Source organism: Bubalus bubalis, chromosome 12 (genome assembly GCF_019923935.1).
Source record: "Bubalus bubalis isolate 160015118507 breed Murrah chromosome 12, NDDB_SH_1, whole genome shotgun sequence".
Classification (NCBI taxonomy): Eukaryota; Metazoa; Chordata; class Mammalia; order Artiodactyla; family Bovidae; genus Bubalus; species Bubalus bubalis.
The window spans coordinates 79,988,728-80,015,968 of record NC_059168.1 but is presented as its reverse complement, the minus strand read 5'-3'; the positions used below and the strand labels follow the sequence as shown (position 1 = coordinate 80,015,968).

At 38.9% G+C, this 27,241-nt stretch overlaps 1 pseudogene; it reads right to left on the bottom strand.

The window, feature by feature from the left end:
• Nucleotides 1–420: 420 nt before the first annotated feature.
• The window catches only part of LOC102406681, a 53,028-nt pseudogene continuing 26,207 nt past the window's right edge, over nt 421–27,241 (bottom strand).

The window sequence follows — 27,241 nt, the reverse complement described above, 5'->3', positions numbered from 1 at the left end:
TCAAATCCCAATGATATTTCTTTCCCAGTGCAGTAAGGTGACAGAACCCTTGAAGATTCGTAGTCAGTGCTGGTGAGCAACTGGCTCTGTAATTAGGAGTAGGAATTTATTGCATTAGCAATCTAATTGTTCTGCTTCTTTATTGCTTATTCTACATTTCTCCCTCTCCACTTGGCTACATCTATCTTACTCTGCATATCTTTATCTAGACTATCTTGGTATTTTTTCCCTTAAGTCCCTAAACTTCTTTATTTCTCCATTCTCTCTCTTACGATCTCTTGCCCCCTGATATATATATTTTTTAATGTTTCTCTTTTGATTCTTATTTCTGTATTTTATTTTTCTTACTTTCTCCATTTTATTGATTTTTTTACCTAGCTTCACTGGTACCTCCATTCACTTTATTTTTCTCATATAAAGCTATGTGGTGGGCACAGCTGGAGCCTGGGTCCTCTGCACGGAAACTCAGGTGTGAGTCTTTACAAGATGGTCAGTGGATTCCTGGTAGAGAGACTTGGTGAACACTGTCTATTTCCACAGATTGGAGTGAGATGTCTGTAGGTCTTGGAAAGGGGATTAAAGGTATCCTTGGCGAAGCTGCCCAGGGTGGCAGTGCAGCCCCTGGCACAGGTGTGTAGTTGTTGTTTAGTTGTTAAGTCATGTCTGACTCTCTGCGACCTCATGAACTGTGGCCCACCAAGCTCCTCTGTCCATGGAATTCTCCAGGCAGAAATACTGGAGTGGGTTGCCATTTTCTTCTCCAGGGGATCTTCCTCACCCAGGGATCGAACCCAAGTCTTCTGCTTGGCAGGTTGATTCTTTACCACTGTACCACCTGGGAAGCCCAGCAGAGGTGTAGCTTAATACCAGTCATCAGCAGCAGCTTTTTGGGCACAGATGATACCAGTGCTCCTGGCAGCAGGTATGAGGTGCACCAGTGCAGAACCACAGCAGCCAGTCACCTTGCAAGAAACAGTATCGGGCTTGCTGATCTTGTTCATTACGCCAGTAGCCTCATTGCACAATGATGGACAGCTTGGTAAGAATGATGGCCCCATGGATAGCAGAGGCTGCCTCCCTGGAGCACTTGACACCCACACGTGGTTGTGACCCCATTGGTGACAAATGCCGAGACCCTGTTCTGCTGGCCAGCACAGGTCTGCTTTTATAAAGGGATAATCTTCGAAACCTTTTCTCTGAGAGATGCAACCAGGAAAAAGTCAATGATCACAGATTCCTTGATGGGCAGAAAGAAGACATAAACCTCCTCCAGGGACTTATCTTCATGTCCTTGACCAGGCTGCCCAGCTGGGAGTCACTCCTTTTCCTCTGCTCTGGCCCCAGATGTTGCCAAAGTCTATGTGGAAGCCACTGTGGCCATCCATCCCAGGGGCACCCCTCAGCCTGTGGGGCCTTCAGGCACTCTTGCAGCACCAGTATCGTCCACCATTTGGTGCTTTTATGGAGAAGAAGCTTACCTTCCCCATTTTAATTTTTTTGCTTTTTATCTGTCTTGCCAAATCTTTATCTCTATTCTGTATCAGATCACAATAGGGCTCTAACCCATATGTGTTTATTTAGCATTTACTAGTTATTCAGTATTTATTTGCTATATCCTAGAAAAAAGATATAGCTTCCTCTTTCTAACTGAAAGAAGTCATTTAATGTATTAAAATTAATATATGTAATTTAAGATATTATGTACAAACTAATAAAGTGTTTTATATATCTAAGTTAAGTACTAGAATTAAATATATTTATATAGGGATGACAATAAGACTTTTTATTCATCTCCAGCTCTTGATTAATTTTGCTTTCCTTATGGATTAAAGGCTGCTCATAGGAAAGAAATTGTGATCCCTCTGGTAAAAATGCATCTATGACGTCTTTTATTTAACCAGTGTTAAACTCCCAAACAGCAACTGTGATAAGTAGGTCTGATGAGAGCCGTGTTGATTAATTTCCATAGGCAAGAGCATCTGGTTTTAGGAAACTGAACAGGAAACTCTCAGCGTTAGCTCAGCATCTAGGGTATTCATTGGCTGGTGAATAGTGACTGTGCATATTAGCAGTCAGAACTATCCAAAAGGCAGAGCACACCATGGCCAGTGATCTGGCTGTGTTGTTAAGCCTATTCTTTGGCTAGAGAATGATTCTTTCTTCATGCCACTCTCCAGACCTCAATTCTGCCCTTGTCTGTTCTGCTCTGATACAGAACCACCCCCAGTAGAAAAGACAGAGGGAAGTAAGAGTGCCTATGTTTCTGTCTATGGGGTGGCCGACAACATGACTTTGCTCAGACTTTCCAGGCATCAGCTCTGTAGCTCCAGCTGATCCCTTTGGCCATGTGTCCTCCCCAAACCTCTCTGCTCTTCTGCCAACCTACCCCAAGTGGCGCTTAATGCTCTGTTTTCCGTCACAGCCTTAGCAAAAGAATGTTTTTTCTTATGGTGAATCAACACAATGATCTCTCCCAGTGGAGGATTTTCAACCTTGAACCTTGGCTCTCATTTGGGAATGAACATTGGAAATGAATCTGTTCCCTGGGGTCCTGAGATGCTCAGAGCTCTTAATTTCTGCTCACACCTCCACCCCCATGTCCTTGATAATACGTGCTCAGGGCCCACAAACATTTCATTGGAGATCTTAGTAAAGTATTTTTCTCCTCCTTAGATTACCCTATAAATATTGAAATTGGACAAGATCTTTCAAAGTACTTAAGTGACATTTTGTTGATGTACACATGGGGTGAATAAATTTACATCTATTAGATAATTATTTATCAAGCTAATTGGCCCCAAATCATCAACTTCTTTTCTTTTTTTAGATAAAACCTACTGCTTGCAGAGAGAAGATTTTTTTTTTTTTTCCAAACTTGAGTTCTCCTGGGACTGCTTGCAAAACTGGATTCACAGACTGCAAAAGTGCTTTGTGTGCTTTTGCAGTGAGGAAGACAAAACTGAGATCTCTAGCATTAAATAATAATTTTATGCTGCAAAACTTGTGTGTGAAGTACTGACATTCTATTCCCACGATTACTCAATTAATGAAGCCAATTAGTGCACATTGTGCTTTGTAGTCGCATCAGCAGGAACTAAATGAGCCTTTTGGGATGTTTATGGATTTAGTTGATTTGAAGAAAAAGAGTTGACTGATCAGAGCAGCTGTTGGTGGGAAACAGTTTGCACCCAAATAGGAATGAACCATAAGATTGAACAGATGCTGTTCTGTCTTCTTAGTGCCTGGATCATGGTGTGATGTTATCAGTTAGTTTCCTACCAGGAAAGCCTTAAATATAGTCAATGGAAACTGTCAGAGGCCTGTCACAGCATTCTACATCAGCAGGGCAGTGTTTATTCTCTACAAGGCTTACAGTCATTGGCGTCTCAGCTATCTCAATAATCAGTTAAAAAACAAACTACAACATAACCAGTAATTTAAAAAAACTGACTTGGAAATTAGTTTAGAGAATAACTTGAAATCCCTTTAAATACATCTTGTAGTTATTTCAGTTAATTGTGGTATTGAGATGTGATGATTAGTTTTATGTATAATCTGTCTGAGCTAAGGGATACCCAGGTGTCTGGTAAACATTTTTTTCTGGATGTGTCTTTGAGGCTATTTCTGGAAGAGATTAGCTGTTGAATCAATAGACTGAATAAAGCAGAAGACCTTCACCAATACAGGTGGGCATTGTTGTCTACTTTATTGAGGACCTGAAAAGAACAAAAAAGTGAAGGAAGAACACATTTGTTCTCTTTGCTTGGAACATCTATCTTCTGCCCTCACCCATCAGCACTTCTGAATCTTAGGCCTTTGAATTTGGCCAGAATTATACTATGAACTCTCCTGAGTCTCCAGCTTGTCATCCACTCTCTGTGGATGACAGACCATAGGACTTCTCAGCCTTCATAAATTTGTGAGTCAATTTCTATAATTTATCTTCTATCTATTTCCTATTTCTCTGGAGGACTCTGATTTATATTATACATAGAAAAACAAAGAAAAAGGGTGGAGAACAGGAACTCTTATTTCCAGAGGATAGACCTCACAGTTGCAGTCTTTCTGGAAGTAATCTGTTCTGTGTCTCTCTCCGCATTATAATGCAGGAGATCTGCAACACTTATCAGGCAAAAGTGGGTTTCAATCAGGTATGTCCCCATGTGGGCTGTATGACCTTGGGTAGGTTACCATGAGAATAAAGCATAATATATTTTGATTTTTCTTTCTATAAAGTGAATATATATATATATATATATATATATATATATATATACACTTGTTTCACAGGGTTAGATAAAAATAGCATATATTGTAATATCATTTTTGTTGTAATGCACATTTTCTATGTCCTAAGGTATCAGATTATGTAGACAATCAATTTATTGATTAGCAAGGAGATGAGGGAAACAAAAATAGGACTTAATTGAATAAGTTGGTTGTAAAGATGTTTTCTGATGCTGAAAATGTGAAAAGGAAAACTGTATGTTCTTGGTTTGAGATTATATCATAGTATATGCAAAAGAAATATTTACTTTCCTTTTGCTTTCACATTAAGAAGGCAGATACCAGAGAGCAACTCATCAAGCATTCAAGGAGACTGAAATTCCTTGATATCTGTTTATAAGATTTTTTTTTCTAATCTGAACATATAAAATCCAATGTACAATAATAATCAAAGAATCTTAGTTTGAGACATGAGAGTATCTCAAGTGGCTTTTATTTCTTGTGTTAGGCTCTCAAATAAAAGTTGGTTTCTGTTTTATAATTCACACTTAATTAGTCCTTTTTTTTGTGGAGTCAAGAAAGAAGGTATTGCAAAGATTCTATTATTTAACTACTGAAAGAACATTTCTAGCACAATAAATAAATCACAAACCCAAGACATTTTACTATGCATAATTATCATGAAGCCTATTTTTATTTTCACCCAAATGAGGCATGAAGTTTTGTATGTGCTTGTGTTGCTTTTAATTTTAGCAGAAGATGGGGCAGTAGAGAGAGCTTTGAGGGAAAAGTGTTGCTCTCTTGTAAAATTATTTTTACATAGTTGTGCTCATTTATTTCATGTGTACTCATTGATTGAAGCCAAAGAAATTGCCAGATCAGAGCTGGAAGAGACAGGATTTGGAAATATAGAAGACAGAAATATTGGACTTTTGAAGATAGAGAGGGGGAAATTATATATATATATATATGATATTATATACTATTTATGAGTGAATAGAATATGTTATGTGTATATACACTTACACACCTACTGAAAGAAAAAAGAGATACAGATGATTCATTGTTGTTCAGTTGCTAAGTCATGTCTGACTCTTTGCCACCCCATGAACTGCAGCACACCAGGCTTCCCTGTCCTTCATTATCTCCCGGAGTTTGCTCAAACTCATGTCCATTGAGTTGGTGATACTATCTAATCATCTCATCCTCTGCTGCCCTCTTCTCTTGCCCTCAATCTTTCCCAGAATCAGGGTCTTTTCCAATGAGTTGGCTCTTTGCATCAGGTGGCCAAAATATTGGAGCTTCAGCTCCAGTGTCAGTCCTTCCAGTGAATATTCAGGGTTGATTTCCTTTAGGACTGACTGGTTTGATCTCCTTGCAGTCCAAGAGACTCTCAAGAGTCTTCTCCAGCACAAATGAAAGCATCAATTTTTTGGCACTCAGCCTTCTTTATGGTCCAACTCTCACATCTGTACATGACTACTGGAAAAACCATAGCTTTGACTATATGGACCATTGTTGGCAAAGTGATGTCTCTGCTTTTTAATACACTGTCAACTGATAGACAACACAAAAATATTCTCTCTGGGAAATCTAAAAATTTGACCCTTAAGGAAGTTGCTCTTATGCACTTCTCCCCCTCCACTTCCAGTGTTTCTATGAATCATAGCTCAGGAATCTTTGACATTCTGCTTGAATCTGAGCAACATGGAACCACCTGCCTCATGCACATGCATCCATAATAGGGCTGGTGCTGCTTTTGTAATCAAAATTTTATGTCTTCAGTTTCAGAGTTCATGGCAATTTAAAGTATCTCTTCTTTCAAAATCACTCAAGAAGCCTCTGCCACAACTTTTTAAAGCAAATTTTTAATGCTCTTTATCATCAATGTGTGTGTATGTTCAGTCGCTGAGTCATATCAGACTCTGTGATCCCATGAACTGTAGCCCATCAGGCTGCTCTGTCCATGAAATTTTCCAGACAAGAATACTGGAGTGGGTTGCCATTTTCTCCTCCAGGGGATCTTTCTGTCCCAGGGACTGAACCTGCATCTCCCAAATCTTCTGCATTGGCAGGTGGATTCTCCACCCCTGAGTCACGTGGGAAGCCCTTTCTCATCAACAAATAAGTGTAAATGCTAAAACCTGCCATTTTATTGAACAGTTGCTATGTTCTAGGCAGTCACCTTATTTAACTATCTAATTTAGCTCTTACTCCAGTCTTATGAGACATAGATATTGCTATAACAATATCACTTGAGCCCATGAGATTAATTGAATCATGTCACAGCCAAGGTGGTCAGTCAATGAACATTACTTTTGCTTGGTGAAGACTGAGGGAGCTGATAGAGAGAAAGATCCTTAAGGGTGGTTTAATTCACTGTTCATATTATAGAGCAGGGAAAATGAGTCCCAGAGTCAGAAAGTGATGTGACCAAGGTCTCACTGGGGTGTGTATCAGAGCTGGGAACCAAACACAGGACTTCTGACTTCCATTGTCATCTTTTCTGTGGAAGCAGGCTGCTTCGTGGAACAGAATGGCAATAGGCTGACTGAGGTGTGGCTTGGTGTAGGTCCCCAAACTGCTAATTAGGTGTCAATGTTACTGAAGTTCCCTGGAATCTGGATCAAGAATCAGAGAATGGATTTGGGAAACCACTCATCTCCTATCTGGATTAGAACGTCTTGTCACTCAGGCCCCTTCACTCCCTTTGGCCCTTCTGTCAGAGAGATGTTCAACGATGATACTAGGAGTAAGGCATGATTAGATCAACTACAGGATAAGAAATAGGATAGTTGCAAAAGCCCATTAAAGAAAGGACCTAGATAGTGGAAGCATTTTAGGAGACTAGGGACACATTTTCCTCTTCTTTGCTTGCTGTTCCTCTAAAATGACTATTGTACAGAGCAGTTACACTTTCTGAGAGAGCTTTGCTAAAGTTTTTTTCCCATAGATAAATAATTTTGTCAAGCAGCTTTTTTTTTTGCAGGAGGGTAACTGATCTCCTCAGGGAGAAAATGTTGCTTTAATATACCATTTGGAAGATGGAAGTCCTTGGATCTATTTAACAATTACTATAAACATATTTACCAAAGACAGGTGTTCAGAAGGATCACTTATTAATTTTTACCACATTCCATTGAGTGCAGAGATTTACATACAGTTATATTGTATTTCCTATTTCAATATCCAAACATTCTCTTTGATTGTCTTAAAACGTGTAGTCTGTGTTGGGATAAATGATCTGTCTAAGGACTTCTAATTGAACAACAAACAATGCCAAATATCTACCTTCATGGAGATCCAAATACTTTGTCTTAAAGGGTCTTCATTCTTCTGTTGCTGGACTCAAAAACTGAGGCTTTCTCAGGAGGACTTGCTCATAAAACTCTAGAGAGGATGTTGGTGGGGCGGCAGCCATCTTTGACTATTCCCATAGGGATGGTCAGCCTCAAAGCTATAGCTTGAAGCTCTTAAATTATAAAATTATTTATGACACTAGTTAAAACAGTAAAGCAGGCTTTATTCAAGACTATTGCAACAGAAATAGGGACTACTGTGATGGGGTTGTGCAGTCTGGGAGAGATTAGGCTCAACTCTGAAGAGAGCAAGGAAAAATGGAAATTTATAACCAAGGAGTAAGATGGGAACCCATGGATAGAAAACTACAACAAGAAACATCATGGGTAAGGGTATAAATCTGGCTCAATTAACAATAGGATTCTTGCTGAAGGTAGGACAGGGTTATCAGATACTGAGTGGGGATTCTGGTTAAATCAGTTTGACAGGATTCTTGCTAATATTGAGTAATACAAAGAAGGTCATGGAAATAAAAAAGTTGAAGTCTAGTTGGGAAGATGATTCAGGGAAGTCTGATTTAAATGTGGGCAAAAAGAAACTCTGTTAGGGCCATGCCAAGAATATTGCAGTCAGAAACTCTGAGTTAAAGGGGGTGTTTCAGATAATCAGGCAGTGGTCTTGGAAGCTGAGATGTCAAGTCTCTGTGGGCTGGTCTTGTCCCGACATGTCAGTTTTTTTAAAGAAGCTCTTCCATTTATTTGAAGGGATGTCATATAGCAGAAAGGATATGCCAGTCCTAGGATATTCCAAAGAGCAAGAACATATGGAAGTGACAAGGTAAGAACTTGTATATATGTAAATAATAGGTTATCAGTGATAGTGTGGGGAAGAAGCATGTTGGTGCTCATGGGGTGTGCTGAGTCGCTCATGGTTGGGGTTTCCCAGAAAACACCAGCAGACACAGTTTCCAGCAGACTGTGTTTCCCAGCAGACACAAAAACATGCCAGGTTTAAGTTGAAGCTCTCTGTCAAGTTCACTGACTAACTGGCTGCATATAATCCCTTCCTCCTGTTCAGAAACCCCATGAAGGCGGGTATGCCCTAGGAAGTTCTAGAAGTGAGTGACGTGAAAGTCATTCAGTCATATCCGACTTTTTGCGACCCTATGGACTATACAGTCCATGAAATTCTCCAGGCCGGAATACTGGAGTGGGCAGCCTTTCTCTTCTCCAGGGGATCTTCCCAACCCAGGAATCAAACCCAGGTTTCCTGCATTTCAGGCAGATTCTTTACCAACTGAGCTATCAGGGAGTTCTAGAAAGGCAAGACCAAAAGCAGATATGGTCTATAATATTCCTGTAGTTTATGAAGTATAACATATTGGGTCTCAGGTTTTTCCTCACTGGTTCCCCTAATGAAAGTTGAATCTTTTTTACGAGGGTGATGAGTTCAACTTTGAGAATCATCACATGGTGCTGCTGATGGCCAGGAATCCCTCATCTTGGTTCCTCTTGGATCTGGGGGAAGAAAATATGTTATTTATGTGTTTTCATAATTGAGAGAGAGAAAGAGAGGGAGAAAGAGGAGGGAGAGACTCTTTTAATGTGTACACTGACCCTTCCTATCTTGATCCTTTGCCTTGTTAGACTGTGTTCCTAGGACCCTTCCTCACTGGCCTCTCCCCATCTGGCCCCTTTCCTCTCAACTCACAGTTCTTGCCCAACTTGATTCCCTTTTAACCAACTGACTTTACGGGTGTATTTAATTTTGCAGCTGGACACATACTGAATAACTCTTGTCAGTACTTACTGACTGTATATTCAACATTTTCTCCTTTTATAGATTACATTATTTACATTCTCAAATCCTTTGTATGACTTATAAGGAATCACAAGTGTCATGGGAGAGAAGAAATAGCTCAGGTGCCATACCTTTCTGGATTTTTTTTTTTTCACTTGGAACCGGTAGATTTGCGAGAACAAATATGAGTTTAACAAATAAATAGAAATATGCAATTGCTTGTAAAACAGGCAGCAGATGGGCTTTGCAAAGCATTCATTTGACTTGCAGTCCTATGGAACACGTGGTGCTTTCATGGGTACTGATTCTAATCAGGGAGTTAGGATCTTACCACTGTGAAGCTGTACATCATTCTTAGTAGGACATCATTCCTGTCACAGCCTTGCCAATGATGGAAGGACAGTAATCACCAGTTATAGAAAAGTAAGCACTTATACAAGAGTCCATTACCATAAAGGGAACTAGAGGAAATAGGCTGGAGAGATGCAGGCGGATTTTTCAGTTCGGCTCCTGGAGTTCATATTTCTTCCAGTTAACTGTAAATAATCTCGCCACTGAGGATCTCATTTAAGTCATGCTTTTTTTTTTTTTAATTTTAGGAAAGATATATTATTATAATTAACATACCCTCATAGAAACCTAGATGAGTACACTTAAAATGGGTCACTTATTCTGACTTTCTTGATTTAATGCCATTTCGCCTTAAAAAAAAAATGAATGTGCACAGTAATTTGCTGCTTCCTCTCACCATCTGTTACCATAAGCTCATACACAAAATATAGCTATAAATCATAGTCACTAAAACTTTACTCTTCTTGTCACATTAGATGTTTTCATTAGGGTGTGTGTATATGTTTGTGTTTATAAATTCACATTATCTTTACTTTCTGTGTGTTTTTCCTCTAGATAAGGAATAAGGAATAATAATCTTTGCAGACTTTAATTACAAGGGCAAACCTTAGAGCACAATGCCTTTGAACTTCTAAGATAGCTAAGAATTTCTAACCATAACCAGCCCTTTTTAAGCAACTTCTCTGTGGATAAAAGTGGATTCATTTACCTGACTTTGCTATCCTCTTTTTGGAACCGATGCTTTTGAACTGTACTGTTGGAGAAGACTCTTGAGAGTCCCTTGGACAGCAAGGAGATCCAACCAGTCCATCCTAAAGGAAATCAGTCCTGAATATTCATTGGAAGGACTGATGCTGAAGCTGAAACTCCAATACTTTGGCCACCTGATGTGAAGGACTGACTCATTTGAAAAGACCCTGATGAGGGGAATGATTGAAAGCGAGAGGAGAAGGGGATGACAAAGGATGAGATGGTTGGATGGCATCACCAACTCAGTGGACATGAGTTTGGGTAAACTCCGGGAGTTGGGATGGACAGGGAAGCCTGGTGTGCTGCAGTCCATGGGGTTGCAAAGAGTCAGACATGACTGAGCAACTGAACTAAACTGAACTGAACTGAATCATTACAGGACAGTCTTTGAATACAGTCCAAGTTAGTGCATCTGGATCTGCTTAGGGACTAAACAGAGGAGCTCTCAGGCACCAGCTGATTTACCTCATTAGCACATAAATGTCTTTGCTATCAGTCTCTCCATAATGCTTTTGACCATGTGTTTATAATACACTGTTATTGTTCAGTCGTTCAGTCATGTCCGACTCTCTATGACCCCATGGAATATAGCCTGCCAGGCTCCTCTGTCCATGAGATTTTTCCAGGCAAGGATACTGAAGTGGGTTGCCATTTCCTTCTCCAGGATATCTTCCCAATCCAGGGATCACACCCACATCTCCTGCAGTGGCAGGTGGATCCTTACCACTGAGCCATTGCAGTATGTGGTATAATACAAAGACAAACCAAATGAACAAGACAGAAAAAAAAAGTTTCCACAACTATTCTCTCAAGGGGAAAAAAAGAAAACAAAAAATGAGTTCATCTCTCTGACTACAGTATCACCTAGATGGAACATCAAAGAAATAAACTTTGTAAACTTATCATAATGCCCTGAACTGAAACCAGCAACTTAAAAATCAAAGTAGGATAGATAATTCATCCATGTTCCAAAATGATTTGTATGGTGGTAATCAATTACCTTTAGTCTCTCTTTTGAGTTTGTTATCAGCAAGAGTTCTGTGTGTTGGATTTGGAGAACTATATAATTCAGCCTGGATAATAATTTTATTTTACTTGCTGAAGGGGAACGATAAGTCCCTCAATATGCCACAGAGCTATTTGCTCACTTTCTTTCTAAATTCTGCATGGTAAAATGAATTTTTTTGCTCACACCTGTCACCTTGGCTGTGTTGTGCTGTTAAAAATTTAAATCTCTCTGGTGAATAGCCAGTTGTGACCTTTCTTTTTATAGAAGATGTATGCTATTCCCCATTTTGCTTGGGCTGTAGCAGCTTCCAATGCAAGTGAATGCATGTCTTCTAAAATGTCACTAATAAACTCCCTGTCATTTGATGTTAGAGTAAGATATCACGTAAGAAATCACATTTATATTTCAACAAAAATCGTCAAATAAAAACTGAGATCAAATGAACCAATGTATTTTATTATATTCCCACATTAAAGTAAAATGTGTGTGTGTGGTGATTTATTGATGGGAATTAAACTGTGGCGTCTCGAGTCATTTTATTTTCACATTGAAAAGAGGCTATTACACTAATCTTTGTTTTTCCACATACAGACAAGACTAAGAAAGGTGAATTTTGGGCCAAAAAATTAGACCTCATAGTGCAAATAAATAAGTCCTATACTGGAGTAAGGAGATCTAGGTTTTAACACCATCCTGGCCTTTTGATACCTGTATGACTTTGAGGAAATCACCCTCTGTGAGCCCTTATTACTTGTCCATAACTTAGAGATATCAATTCCTATTCTATTGCCTTGGTTTTTCATGTGAGGTAATATTCTTAGAATCTGTGAACTGCTACTCAAATATGAGGTGAATTTATTTTAAATTTGAACTAGATTATTGACCAAAGGCTAAGCCAATAATGAGGCCACTGTTGGTGTCAAAATATCCCTTTGTCAATGGACCCTACCTGTTATTTGTATTTTTATTAACCATTCCACTTTAAGACTAGCAACAGCAGATAAGAATTATTCAAGGCAGATATTTTGCTGACTCTGAGGTTGGCTGCTGGTAGCAAATAAAAATAAGGGCTCTTAACCACTGTCTTTGAAATGTTGAGAATTTTTCCTGGGACTTCACACATACTTCATTTCTCATCAAATCTCTGCAGGAAATTTCCACTATGCAGTTAACAGATATGCAGATAGTCAATGAAGGCTCAGAGATGATACATTGCTCAGGCCGTAGAGTTGGTTCCAAGCAGAGTCAGAATTAATTTCAGGCTAGAACAGCAGTCTTGTTAATGTGTCAAGCTTTTGACAAAGTCCTTAACAACAGAATGTTGTTAAAATACTAAACATTGCTTGATCCTACAGAGATCCACTAACAGGCCACCATCTTGAGGGTAAAGTAAGGTGTCTTTTTTTTTTTTTTTAAGAGAATGGCTATTGGCAGCTGTTAAGAAATGATGGTTTTCCTTTATGTTTTCTTAACTTTTATTTGAGCTTTGTTTCTTAAGAGCCAATATCACCTACACTCTTCCCTCTTGGGCCCCTGTCTCCACTTACTTTTTAATTTTAGGGAAATTGATCCCATTACATATTTAAAGGAGAAGTTCATATTTCTATGATAACCAATTATTTTGCATAAAGTTGTCTAAATAGACATTTCTTAGCAATTCATCCCCATAAGCAATGATAGAAGTGGACTGGACATAAAGGCAAACTTGCTGTCAGCATAATGAGTGCATACTTGCTAAGTCACTTCAGGCATGTCCGACTCTTTGCGACCTCATGGACTGTAGCCAGCCAGCACCTCTCTCCATGGATTTTCCAGGCAAGAATACTGGAGTGGATTGCCATTCCTGTCTCCAGGGGATCTTCCTGACCTAGGAATTGAACTCATGTGTCTTAAAAGTCTCCTGGTTTGGCAGGCAGGTTCTTTACCACTAGTGCCACCTGGGCAGCGCATAGCATAATGTATACTGGGCATGATTTCTAACTAACATATCATTAGAATTCTTATGCCACTTGAGCAACATCTAGGCAAATTACTTTTGTTTGCTTGTTTGTTTGTCTTAGGTTGGGAGAAAGAGACACAAAGAGAGAAAGTGACCTGCCTATGGTCACATTACACAGGCTTTTAGGAACTTTCCAGAGGTACCAAGACTTTAAAACAAATTATCTTTTGCACTGTCTCATGCTTTTATTTCCTTTGCTTTAACAGAATCTTCCAGCATAAAGCAACTGCTCTACTTAGTATATAGTGAATAATAAGTTGATTTCCATCCTGACCTACAATTGTTTATGAACTGGGGGTACTATACTAACACTTCTCTCAACACATACACATTGTCAACTTCTAGAGGACCACCAAAGCCTCCTCCATGGACTTCTTGTGCTCATGATAAAGATCTCATTTATTTAAGTTGATTTTGCTCCCTCGCACCTACCCACTGTAGTTTAAGGCTAATTGATACTGCCTTTGAAAAGTGTGCTTCTGTGGCACACATGAAGATGACCTGATAAGTCTATAGAAAATAGAATTTGAAATACCCAAAACATTTTAAAATGTTCAGATGTATTCAACACTGTACTTTCTGCAAAATATTATGTCTTCCATATCAATCTTCTTTAAGTTTTTCTTCAATTTTTTTGTTCTTCAGTCATTAAGTCAGTGTCTGACTCTTTGCAACCCCATGGACTGCACACTATAGGCAACTCTGTTCTTCACTATCTCCTGGAGTTTGCCCAAATACATGTCCACTGAGTCAATGATACTATCTAACCATCCCATCTTCTGCTTCCCGCTTCTCTTTTTGCCTTCAATCATTCCCAGAATCAGAGTCTTTTCCAATGAGTTGGCTGTTACATCATGTGGCCAAAGTATTGGAACTTCAGCTTCAGCATCAGTCTTTCCAATGAATACTCAGAGTTGATTTCCTTTAGAATTGACTGGTTTGATCTTCTTGGAGTCCAAGGGACTCTCAAGAGTCTCCTCTGGCACCACAGTTTGAAACCATCAATTCTTTGGTGCTCAGCTTTCTTTATGGTCCAACTCTCCCATCTGTACATGACTACTGGAAAAACCATAGCTATGACTAGATGGACATTTGCTGGCAAAATGATGTCTCTGCTTTATTATATGCTATCTTGATTTATCATAGCTTTAAAAGTCATTGTGTATAGATTGGGAATGACATATAGGAACATAATTTCTGTGTATAATTTAATAAATTATTCACACATGGAATACAAAATTAAGAATGCATGTAATATTGCTTTGGTGTCTTATCTGCCTTATCAGAATGACTGTCCTCTGATAGATACACAGTCTTTTAAAGCTGTTGTATTGGAAATAAGAATAGGTGTCTATGAGACACACATGGAAATTTTGCAATTAGATATAATCAACTCATAAATCTGAGCAGAGTGTCATTCTGGGAAGAGAAAGAAGAAAAAAAAATTAGTATTAGGGTCCTGGTCTTTCTAAGATATAATTTATTGCTCAAATGTAACATTTTCCATTAAAATGGAATTATTATAATTTGCCCTTTGTTTCTATTATTGCTTCTCTTTTCTTGAGTGACTCATTATAATTCTTCATCAGCTCTATTTGTCTTTTCATGAATAAAATAGTAAGACATTTGAAATATGTTAATATATTAAGATATTTTCTTTTCCATTCTATTTACTCTTTGAAATTTGGATAGATATGCATATATGCAAATGCCTATGCATATATATATATGTATACCCATATACTTATTGGATCTGATCTACCTATCTGTTAATATATTTATCTTTCTATCCTTCAGTGTGCTAAAAGTAAAAAGCCTTCTTGGCCAATACAGAGAGATTCTGTGACAAATATGCAAGAAAGAAAAAAACATATTCAGCCCAGTTAATAACTAGAAACTCATTCAGCCCTGGCATTGAATATCTGGAAAGGCACAGGGGAGACACATGGGAAAATTTGAAAACACTGAAACATCTAAAAGAAACAAAATCATGTTATATGAACAAATGTAGTCAAACACAGGGAAGAGAAAAAATATTCAGGTCCTGGTTTTCTGCAATAGAATTTGTTGTTTAATTATGCATTTTTCCATTTTTAAAGTGAAATCATTATAATATTGTATTTGTTGTAGCAGTTTCTGTTAATGGCATGTTTTAGACTAAAGACTTTTATTGAGGAACTTGGATAGAAATATTTGATGATGATATTAGTGTCCAATCCTACACATGTTAGAATCAAAAGGCCCAGAGAGGACATGCATCCAATCTCCCTCTTTACATGGGAATTCTGGCATTCCTGTCCTGTGGTATATGTGTGATGATGGATAGGCTTCCCCTTGTCTATTCTGACAATTCTTTCTCTGGAAATTTAGTTCATTCATTCAACTAACACTGAGTACCTACTATAAGCCAGGAATGTTTACACACTGGAATACATTCGAAGGAAAAAGTAAGACACTGCCTCTGTCCTAGAGATGATTGCAGTCTAGTGAAGGAGAGAGAAATATGAATAGCTTAGTAGCATACCAAGCAATAAATGCATGGTGGGAACATCTTTAAAATTCTGAAGGAAATCAGAAGAGCAAGTGATAGACACTGGACTAAAGAGTTAACATGTGAAATGGTTTTGATTCACTAAAAATTTCTATTAGATTCTCTATTCTCTCTGTCTCAGTCTCTCTTTCTCTCTGGCATGCATATAGTAAAATTATGTAGCCCTTTTACAATCTTCACAGTCACAATTTCATGTCTCTCTGCATCTGCCTTTCTCATGTTCTTATCAATAAACCTAGTAATGAATTTTGCCAAAAAAACTGTTCAGATGACTGCCGGGGTCCAGCCCCGGTGGATCCAGGGAATTCGTAGCGGGGATGGCGTCAGCGAGGATCAGGAAACAATTGCTTAATTAAATGTTAATTAAGGATATAAAGAGTGGTGAAATAAGGATAGCTCAGTGAGGAAATTCAGTGGAGAAAAGAGGCTGAATAATTCAGCCAGAAGGTGAGAGAAAGAAAGACATGGGGAGACCAAGTTTCGGTGAACAAGGCCCGCACTTTATTTTCCAAAGTAGTTTTTATACCTTAAGTTATGCATAGAGGATAATGGGGGAAGGGGTAGAGTCATGCAGTAAGCCAGGCTTTCTTCCTGCAAACTTATCATATGCAAAAGTTTAGGTGATTTGCATCATCTTCTGGCCCGGAGGCCTGTTAACATGACCCTTTCTTCAGAAAACTTATTTTTCTCTAAAGGTGATTAGTCAGGCGCCACCCTCCAAAAGCATAAACACCCTCCAAAAGCATTAGATAAAGTTGCATTCCTACAGGGCAAAGGTGTGGTGGGCTATAACAAGAAAAAGAATTAACTCAAGGGTCCAAGGTTACAAACATTAAAGCTACTACTTATATCAATTATATTAATCAATACACTGCCAGGGACACAGCAGGTAAGGGATATGGAGACTTAGCAGCAAACATTGGCCCAACAAGTGAAAAACCCTTCACCAATACAATTTCTAATCAATCTTTTAACTGCTCAAAGGAATCTGTATTTAGACAGTTTAGAACATCTCATGCCTCTCACAGTTGGGAGGCTCTGAGCAATCACATGTGGCCGGAAAAACCTATTCAGGCAGGCTAGAGGACTTCCAAAGGAGTTTGTAGGTTGAAACACTATTACACGCAGGAACTTTATTAACTGGAGCTGTAAGTTAACTCTTTTTTTCAGAGAGAGGTAGTGGGGGACAGCCCCCCATAAAGTCAGAGGTGTAGGTGAGAGCACAAAGCAGAAAGTAGACAGACTCTGGTTTTGGGAGTAGATGCTCGAGAATTTCCAGGGGGACTCCTGAGGCTCGATCCCGCCTTTGCGTATGCCAAGCCTCCTTCCTCATGACCTTTGCCAGGGGCGGAGCTCCTGCTTCCGGCAGATGACCCAAGGGATTACCCATGAATTGAGTAAGTATGCCTCCAAAGGACATAATAATGATTTCTGGATAAGATTATAGGGTTTAGCAAAAAGAAATATTTTCTAATAACCAGATATTCATCACTGGAATGGCCTGCTGTCTTGAGTATTAAGTTCTACATTCTTAGAATGTAAGTAATTGTACATTTCTATTGATGCAGAATCTTCTATTGACAAAGCTACAGAATTGTGAGTTGTGTTTATAAGAAAACCTTTAAAAACATGCATTTAATGATCTTAATCTTTTGTTCTCTCTTTCTATACAATTTTATGATTCATGTTATTGATGACAATGTTGAAAATTCAGGACCAAGGACAGCAACTTGAATCCAGGATAAGAAGGATGTTGGTTTGATACTAAGAAGGCAATGGCACCCCACTCCAGTACTCTTGCCTGGAAAATCCCATGGATGGGGGACCCTGGTGGGCTGCAGTCCATGGGGTCGCTAGGAGTCAGACATGACTGAGCGACTTCACTTTCACTTTTCGCTTTCATGCATTGGAGAAGGAAATGGCCACCCACTCCAGTGTTCTTGCCTGGAGAATCCCAGGGACAGGGGAGCCTGGTGGGCTTCCGTCTATGGGGTTTCACAGAGTTGGACACGACTGAAGTGACTTAGCAGCAGCAGCAGTAACAATAACAGCAACAAAGACCATATTAGCAAAAATATTATATAATCTGCAAAGATATTATATAATATATCCACTTGATCAATGAGTGGAAGTTTCAGATTTGAAAAGGGAGAAAATTAATAGTTATTGTGCAAGCCACCATATTATCTCTTTTAATCCTCCTAATAAATATGTGTGGTAAATATTGCTATCCATGATTATCTATGATGTTTGCATGTATATGTATGTTTACATATGCTTATATATGTATGTTTATAAGCTGTAAAGATATGTTTATGAATGAGGAAGTTAAGGATTAAAGCAACTTTCTTAAGGTTACTTTATTAGTAAGAGATTCAGTCCCATTTATGATTTCAAACCTCCTTGCCTTTCCACCCAGAGAAGAGGAAATACGAAAAAAAGGGAAAGGTGATATCTGCATAGCTAAAAATAATCATGCAATTTGACCAAATTCACAGAGAAGGAAAGTGCACTTTTAATGGGGAGTGGAGGAGAGACTTTACTGAGAAAAGCAGCTTATTACCAGCTATATGTGGGCATTTAAAATACTGAGTTTTATCACAAATATATTTGTATGTCTAGTAAGCTTTATTTTCTAAATAACCCTGATCCAGTTTAGGACACACTTCTTCAATATACTCTTCCCCAGATTTTTTTTGCCTCTGAAAAATTCCACTCTTGCTTCAAGGTCTCTGACAAAGCTTTGTGGTTGGCAGTTGAGGATTATTACTGATTTAAATATAAAAACTAAAAACAGAGCTAGAACAAATAATTTCACAATTTGTATGGAAACACAAAAAATCTCGAATAGCCAAAAAATCTTGAGAAAGAAGAATGGAACTGGAGGAATCAACCTGCTTGACTTCAGGCTCTACTACAAAGCCACAGTCATCAAGACAGTACAGTACTGGCACAAAGACAGAAATATAGATCAATGGAACAAAATAGAAAGCCCAGAGATAAATTCACGCACCTATGGACACCTTATCTTTGACAAAGGAGGCAAGAATATACAATGGAGAAAAGACAATCTCTTTAACAAGTGGTACTGGGAAAACTGGTCACCCACTTGTAAAAGAATGAAACTAGAACACTTTCTAACACCATACACCAAAATAAACTCAAAATGCATTAAAGATCTAAACATAAGACCAGAAACTATAAAACTCCTAGAGGAGAACATAGGCAAAACACTCTCTGACATACATCATGGCAGGATCCTCTATGACCCATCTCCCAGAATATTGGAAATAAAAGCAAAAATAAACAAATGGGACCTAATTAAAATTAAAAGCTTCTGCACAACAAAGGAAACTATAAGCAAAGTGAAAAGACAGCCTTCAGAATAGGAGAAAATAATAGCAAATGAAGCAACTGACAAAGGACTAATCTCAAAAATATACAAGCAACTCCTGCAGCTCAATTCCACAAAAATAAACGACCCAATTGAAAAATGGGCCAAAGAACTAAATAGACATTTCTCCACAGAAGACATACAGATGGCTAACAAACACATGAAAAGATGCTCAACATCACTCATTATCAGAGAAATGCAAATCAAAACCACTATGAGGTACCATTTCATGCCAGTCAGAATGGCTGTGATCCAAAAATCTAAAAGCAAAAAAATGCTGGAGAAGGTGTGGAGAAAAGGGAGCTCTCTTACACTGCTGGTGGGAATGCAAACTAGTACAGCCACTATGAAGAACAGTGTGAAGTTTCCTTAAAAAACTGGAAATAGAAGTGCCTTATGACCCAGCAATCCCACTACTGGTCATACACACCAAGGAAACCAGAATTGAAAGAGACACGTGTACCCCAATGTTCATCACAGCACTGTTTATAATAGCCAGGACATGGAAGCAACCTAGATGTCCATCAGCAGATGAATGGATAAGAAAGCTGTGGTACATATATACAATGGAGTATTACTCAGCCATTAAAAAGAATATATTTGAATCAGTTCTAATGAGGTGGATGAAACTGGAGCCTATTATACAGAGAGAAGTAAGTCAGAAAGAAAAACACCAATACAGTAACACATATATATGGAATTTAGAAAGATGGTAATGATAACCCTGTATGCAAGACAGCAAAAGAGACACAGATGTATAGAACAGTCTTTTGGACTCTGTGGGAGAGGGAGAGGTGGGATGATTTGGGAGAATGGCATTGAAACATGTATAATATCATATATGGAATAAATCGCCAGTCCAGGTTCCATGCATGATGGTTGCTCGGGGCTGGTGCGCTGGAATGACCCAGAGGGACGGTACGGGGAGGGAGGAGGGAGGGGGGTTCAGGATGGGGAACATGTGTATACCTGTGGTGGATTCATGTTGATATATGGCAAAATCAATACAATATTGTAAAGTAATTAACCTCCAATTAAATAAATTTATATTAAAATTTTTTTAAAATTAAAATGAAAATTTTATAAAATTCTAGGACAACTGATGAAGACAGCTTTTGGATTATCAAATTTTATAAGTCACAAATAGCTTACAGACAGTTGAGAAAAGAAAAGAAGCTAAAGGCAAGGGAGAAAAGGAAAGATATATTCATTTGAATGCAGAGTTCCAAAAGTAGCAGTGAGAGATAAGAAAATCTTCTTCAGTGATCAGTGCAAAGAATTAGAGGAAAACAATAGAATGGGAAAGGCTAGAGATGTCTTCAAGAAAATTAGAGGTACCAAGGGAACATTTCATGCAAAGATGAGCACGATAAAGGACAGAAATAGTATGGACCTAACAGAAGCAGAAGATATCAAGAAGAGGTGGCAAGAATACAAAGAAGAGCTACACAACAAAGATCTACATGACCCAGGTAACCACAATGGTGTGATCACTCACCTAGAGCCAGACATCCTGGAATGTGAAGTCAAGTGGACCTTAGGAAACCTCACTACAAACAAAGCTAGTGGAGGTGATGGAATTCCAGTTGAGCTCCTTCAAATCCTGAAAGATGATGCTGTGAAAGTGCTGCACTCAATATGCCAGCAAATTTGGAAAACTCAGCAGTGGCCACAGGACTGGAAAAGGTCAGTTTTCATTCCAATCCCAAAGAAAGACAATGCCAAAGAATGGTAAGACTAACACACAATTGCACTCATCTCACACGATAGTAAAGTAATGCTCAAAATTCTCCAAGCCAGGCTTCAACAGTATGTGAACCATGAAATTCCAAATGATCAAGCTGGATTTATGAAAGGCAGATGAACCAGAGATCAAATTGCCAAATCCACTGGATCATCGAAAAAGGAAGAAAGTTCCAGGAAAATATCGACTTCTGCTTTATTGACTATGATAAAGCCTTTTTCTGTGTGGATCACAACAAACTGTGGAAAATTCTTCAAGAGATGGGAATATCAGACCACCTGACCTGCCTCCTGAGAAATCTGTATGCAGGTCAAGAAGTAATAGTTAGAAATGGACATGGAACGACAGACGTTTCATTTTGGGAAAGGAATGCATCAAGGCTATATACTGTCACCCTGCTTATTTAACTTATATGCAGAGTACATCATGAGAAACTCTGGGTTGGATGAAGCACAAGCTGGAATCAAGATTGCCAGGAGAAATATCAATAACCTCAGATATGCAGATGACACCACCCTTATGGCAGAAAGTGAAGAGGAACTAAAAAGCCTCTAGATGAAAGTGAAAGAGGAGAGTGAAAAAGTTGGCTTAAAGCTCAACACTCAGAAAAGTAAGATCATGGCATCTGGTCCCATCACTTCATGGGAAATAGATGGGGAAACAATGGAAACAGTGTTGTTTTGGGCCTTATTGTTTTGGGCTCTGAAATCACTGCAGATGGTGACTGCAGTCATGAAATTAAAAGACACTTGCTACTTGGAAGAAAAGTTATGACTAACCTAGACAGCATATTAAAAAGCAGAGACATAACTTTGCCAACAAAGGTCTGTCTAGTCAAAGCTATGGCTTTTCCAGTACTCATGTATGGATGTGAGAGTTGGACTATAAAGAAAGCTGAGCACCGAAGAATTGATGCCTTTGAACTGTGGTGTTGGAGAAGACTCTTGAGAGTCCCTTGGACTGCAGGGAGATCCAACCAGTCAATCCTAAAGGAAATCAGTCCTGAATATTCATTGGAAGGACTGATGCTGAAGCTGAAACTCCAATACTTTGGCCACATGATGCAAAGAACTGACTCATTTGAAAAGATGCTGATTCTGGGAAAGGTTGAAGGTGGGAAGAGAAGGGGACGACAGAGGATGAGATGGTTGGATGGCATCACCGACTCGATGAACATAAGTTTGAGTAAGCTCTGGGAATTGGTGATGGACAGGGAAGCCTGGCATGCTTCAGTCCATGGGGTTGCAAAGCATTGGACACAACTGAGTGACTGAACTGAACTGATAAGTCACAACAGATCTCTTCAGTGTAAAAAGAAAATAGCCATCTTGAAAAGATAGCCTGAACACTAACTCTGTGGAGCAGTGGAAAGGTCACTAGCCTAGCCATGAGGAGATACTGGTCCTTCTTGTGACTCATTTCTGACACCGAAACTTGTGGTTAAGCAGGTTACCTTTCTGAGTCCCAAAATAGAAATTTAATTAATTAGCTTCTATACAGTGCACTTAGCTACATGTCTTTCCAACTAAACTGTGATTGCAGGCATCTTTGTGCTTGTTTACATCCAGTAACAATCACCATTATACCTAGAAGGCACTAATTTTTTAAGTGTTATTTGATTTAAATGAATTGAGGTTAATTTTTCCTCATGTGTGGAGCACAAATAGTCCTTTCTCTACACACTGCACACTTTGTTATGTGGTGAATCATTTCACGTGAAGCATTTTTTTAGGGGAAACCTCCCATAAAGCATTATGCAAATAGAGTTTTAGATTGTTTTATCTTCAGAGAAACAGATATGACTTACATGGCCTACATGTGACTTCAAGAAACAGAGGGAAAATAAATTCATCATAAGTTGAATAACAAAACCAGAATAACTATTCCAGAAAGTGAATGCTGAGAACTCACATGAAACAATTTTCTTGAAGCAATATCAAAGAATGAAGTTCTTATTTATTTCTCTATATTCATCTAAGGACTAGATCTAATACATAGAGTGCCTGATGAACTATGGAATGAGGTTCATGACATTGTACAGGAGACAGGACAAGACCATCCCCATGGAAAAGAAATGCAAAAAGCAAAATGGCTGTCTGGGGAGGTCTTACAAATAGCTGTGAAAAGAAGAGAAGCGAAAAGCAAAGGAGAAAAGGAAAGATATAAGCATCTGAATGCGGAGTTCCAAAGATTAGCAAGAAGAGATAAGAAAGCCTTCCTCAGTGATCAATGTAAAGAAATAGAGGAAAACAACAGAATGGGAAAGACTAGAGATCTCTTCAAGAAAATTAGAGATACCAAGGCAACATTTCATGCAAAGATGGGCTTGATAAAGGACAGAAATGGTATGGACCTAACAGAAGCAGAAGATATTAAGAAGGGATGGCAAGAATACACAGAAGAACTGTACAAAAAAGATCTTCATGACCCAGATAATCACGATGGTGGGATCACTGACCTAGAGCCAGACATCCTGGCATGTGAATTCAAGTGGGCCTTAGAAAGCATCACTATGAACAAAGCTAGTGGAGGTGATGGAATTCCAGTTGAGCTCCTTCAAATCCTGAAAGATGATGCTGTGAAAGTGCTGCACTCAACATGCCAGCAAATTTGGAAAACTCAGCAGTGGCCACAGGACTGGAAAAGGTCAGTTTTCATCCCAATCCCAAAGAAAGACAATGCCAAAGAATGGTAAGACTACCACACAATTGCACTCATCTCACACGCTAGTAAAGTAATGCTCAAAATTCTCCAAGCCAGGCTTCAGCAATATGTGAACAGTGAACTTCCTGATGTTCAAGCTGGTTTTAGAAAAGGCAGATGAACCAGAGATCAAATTGCCAACATCCGCTGGATCATGGAAAAAAGCAAGAGAGTTCCAGAAAAATTCTATTTCTGCTTTATTGACTAAGCCAAAGCCTTTGACTGTGTGGATCACAATAAACTGTGGAAAACTCTGAAAGAGATGGGAATACAAGACCACCTGACCTGCCTCTTGAGAAACCTATATGCAGGTCAGGAAGCAACAGTTAGAACTGGACATGGAACAGCAGACTGGTTCCAAATAGGAAAAGGAGTACGTCAAAGCTGTATATTGTCACCCTGCTTATTTAACTTCTATGCAGAGTACATTATGAGAAACGCTGGGCTGGAAGAAGCACAAGCTGGAATCAAGATTGCCGGGAGAAATATCAATAACCTCAGATATGCAGATGACACCACCCTTATGGCAGAAAGTGAAGAGGAACTAAAGAGCCTCTTGATGAAAGTGAAAGAGGAGAGTGAAAAAGTTGGCTTAAAGCTCAGCATTCAGAAAACGAAGATCATGGCATCCGGTCCCATCACTTCATGGGAAATAGATAGGGAAACAATGGAAACAGTGTCAGATTTTATTTTTTTGGGCTCCAAAATCACTGCTGATGGTGACTACAGCCATGAAATTAAAGGACACTTACTCCTTGGAAGGAAAGTTATGACCAACCTATTCAAAAGCATATTCAAAAGCAGAGACATTACTTTGCCAACAAAGGTCTGTCTAGTCAAGGCTATGGTTTTTCCTGTGGTCATGTATGGATGTGAGAGTTGGACTGTGAAGAAAGCTGAGCACCAAAGAATTGATGCTTTTGAAGTGTGGTGTTGGAGAAGACTCTTGAGAGTCCCTTGGACTGCAAGGACATCCAACCAGTCCTTCTAAAGGAGATCAGCCTTTGGATTTCTTTGGAAGGAATGATGGTAAAGCTGAAACTCCAGTACTTTGGCCACCTCATGTGAAGAGTTGACTCATTGGAAAAGACTCTGATGCTGGGGGGGTTTGGGGGCAGGAGGAGAAAGGGACGACAGAGGATGAGATGGCTGGATGCCATCACCGACTGGATGGACGTGAGTTTGAGTGAACTCTGGGAGTTGGTGATGGACAGGGAGGCCTGGCGTGTTGCGATTCATGGGGTCGCAAAGAGTTGGACACGACTGAGTGACTAAACTGAACTGATTCATCTTTGTGTGCATGCTAAGTTGCTTCAGTCATGTGCAACTCTTTGGGACCCCAGGACCTGTAACCTGCCAGGCTTGTATGTCCATGGGATTCTCCAAGCAAGAATATTGAAGTGCGTTGCTGTGTCCTCCTCCCGGGGATTTTCCCAACCCAGGGATCAAACCCATGTCTTCTGCATCTCCTGTGTTTCAGGCAGATTCTTTACCGCTGAGCCACTTGGGAAGCCCACATTCATCTGTAGGTAACTACAATTGATTTGTAAATATGGAGAATAGATGACACTCTTTCATAATCAAGACTGTTATCTTTCAAAGTTATGCAATGATGTAACACAGAGGCTCAATACTTTCATCCACATCATTCTTTAGCTTCATAAAAGCTTAGTGATTCAAGCAAGAACACATCTCACTTTTTTTTGAAGACTGAGACCCAACAGGATGAATTGACATGCCAGCATCAAAGTGCTTCTTGGTATCAGCCAAGATAAAAATTCAGGTGGTGTCATTCTTAGCTCCCATCATGATTCCTTCCAACCATAGCGCCATGGACATAAGAGGATACTGAAAGTTCTGGCTAAAGTCATAGACTCTCAAGATCACTCAGAGCCCATCTCTCGTATCCATGCTTAACTTCACATCATTGACTTGAAGCTAAAGATGTTGAAGCATTTTCTCTGTCTCCTGAGACTCTGTTCAGTGTCTTGGTTTATTTCCATAAAAGCACTTAACATAGATAATCAGCCAATAAGGGAATATGCTCCTTCAGGCTCAAGGGCAACTGTTTAGCATGAAGTTAATTCATTGTTCAGCAAGGTCACCGGAGTATGGTTGTCACTCTGAAAACTTCCAATGATCTTTATTCTCAGGGCCATCCTTTGCAGGGATGTTTGGTATTCTGCAGCTTTGAGAAATTTAGGCCTGTTTTCTATGGAATGGGTTAGGATACTTAAGAAAGCTATTTTGAAAATATTTTCTTGCTGAGGTCTCTAGCCTGCATAGTCTCCATTTTGACATCTTTTCTTCTTTCCATAAAGTCTTAAAATGATTATGCTAGTGTTAGCAGTAAAATTCCTTCCCCATCCTTCTCCGGAAAATAGCAGATGGTAAATAAATAAATATTTTTAAATACTCTTACATTCTGTGACTCATTTTTCAGGCTAAGTATAGCTTTACCCAGATGTTCACAACTCTGATCTAGACTAAGGGGCAAGTGGCATTTATCAAGCCATTCTCTGTCTTCTAACCTCTAGTTCTTGCATATGACCATGGCGTGAATAGAAACTATTCCATGAAATCATTGCAATACACAAAATAGTTTATTTGCATGCATTCATTATAGGTATGCTTCATCAGTGGCTCAGCAGTAAAGAATCCACTTACAATGTAGAAGACGGGGGTTCAGTCACTGGGTAGGGAAGATTCCCTGGAGAAGGAAATAGCTACCCACTCCAGTATTCTTGCCTGGGATAATCCCATGGACAGAGAAGCCTGGTGGGCTACAGCCCACAGGGTCACAAAGAGTCAGATACAACTTAGTGACTAAGTAACAGTAACAGTTGCAAGTATTGGCTAATGCGTGATCTAGACACAGTAGATGGTATCTTGCATATCACTGGTTTACCAGTATTTTTTAAAATAGCTATTTTTAATAGACCTATTCAGAAATACAAACTCTCAGAATGTATGAAACAAAGGCCATCTGCTTTGTAGCAGTTAAGATTTCTTCCTTTTTGTGAGAATCAATGTGATACATTTATTGAGTTATGGTTATGGTTTTTCTTACTCCTTTCTCTATAATGTCATATGCACAAAAGGGATTCTGATGCTTCATAATGTTTTTTAATAAATAAATATCTAATGCCAAATATATGTAAATGGATATTCTAGGTTCTTCATAAGCAGGGATCAATAGTATAGAATATATTTAATTTTATAAATAATTCAATATGCAGATGTAATTATGCCCAATGTTTATAATGTGTTATGTGATTCAGTTACTGCCATTTTACTTTAATTACAAAATCTTAAAGAATTATGTGTTAGAAGCTGAGTGCTCATTGGTATTCTATATTCCAGGAATGGCACAAGTAGAATAAGATTCTGTGCTTACTTTAGAGGTACTTATC